We start from the raw sequence: 985 nt of genomic DNA on the forward strand, positions 1-985 counted from the left end.
CAGGAGGATCGCTTGAGCCCAGGAGTTTGAGGTTGCTGTGAGCTAGGCTGACGCCACGGCACTCACTCTAGCCCGGGCAACAAAGCGAGACTCTGTCTCAAAGAAAAAAAAAAAGCTACCCACTTATAGCTTCATTGCAGTAAGGATTATGTAATAGGCCTGGTAATATTATATTTTTCCCTTCTGGCCAATGATGACTCCCTATAAGTAATACAGGAAAGGAAAACATTTATTGTGATCGTATTACATCAAAATTGCATGTCCTTATGAGAGCGGGAAATTCAGATAATTGTGCAGGAAGACCTTACTGATAAATGGGCTCATACGTGCTAAGCTGGCCCCAAAGGCTTTCCCATTGGGTTCCCCAAAATAAGAGATACAGTGGGCTGTGAGCTCCCAAGAAATAGACCGTAGTTCAACCAACAAACCAAACATCTATGAAAGATAGGCACTAGCTGGACTGCAGTTATGTGAGTAGGACGGCTTTTGTGAAATTATTTTGTAGTTTTGGTTGAGCTGCAGTCCAGCAGTGCCCGAATACTTAGCCTCTGAATTATTACATAATCATTCCCTGAGTGTCAGCAAGAATATCTCCCCGTGAGAAGCCCTGAGTACACCGTGGCCTTCAGCAATCAAAGCAACGAAAGCATCAGACCGTCGAGCTTAGCGTTGTAAAGAGAAACCTGGGCCAAAAGAATAGGATTTGTTAAACTTCATCAGAGTCTGTGAAAATGTTTAAAAGTCAAGAGAGAAGTAGAAGGGCAAAGAGTTCATAAGCAGGAGTTCATCTGAATACATATAAACGGACAACCAATGAAAAGACAGAATGGAAGAGAATACAAAAGCAACAAAAATAATATAATATCTAGAAATAAAATGTTTGTACTATAATTTGTCTAAATTAGACTGTTAATGATTGGGTTGTTTCTAGTCATTTGCTAGCATAATCAATCCTATAATTAATCATATACATGATTACCTTTTT

Source organism: Propithecus coquereli, unplaced genomic scaffold, assembly GCF_000956105.1.
Source record: "Propithecus coquereli isolate 6110/MARCELLA unplaced genomic scaffold, Pcoq_1.0 Scaffold433, whole genome shotgun sequence".
In the NCBI taxonomy this organism is placed as follows: domain Eukaryota; kingdom Metazoa; phylum Chordata; class Mammalia; order Primates; family Indriidae; genus Propithecus; species Propithecus coquereli.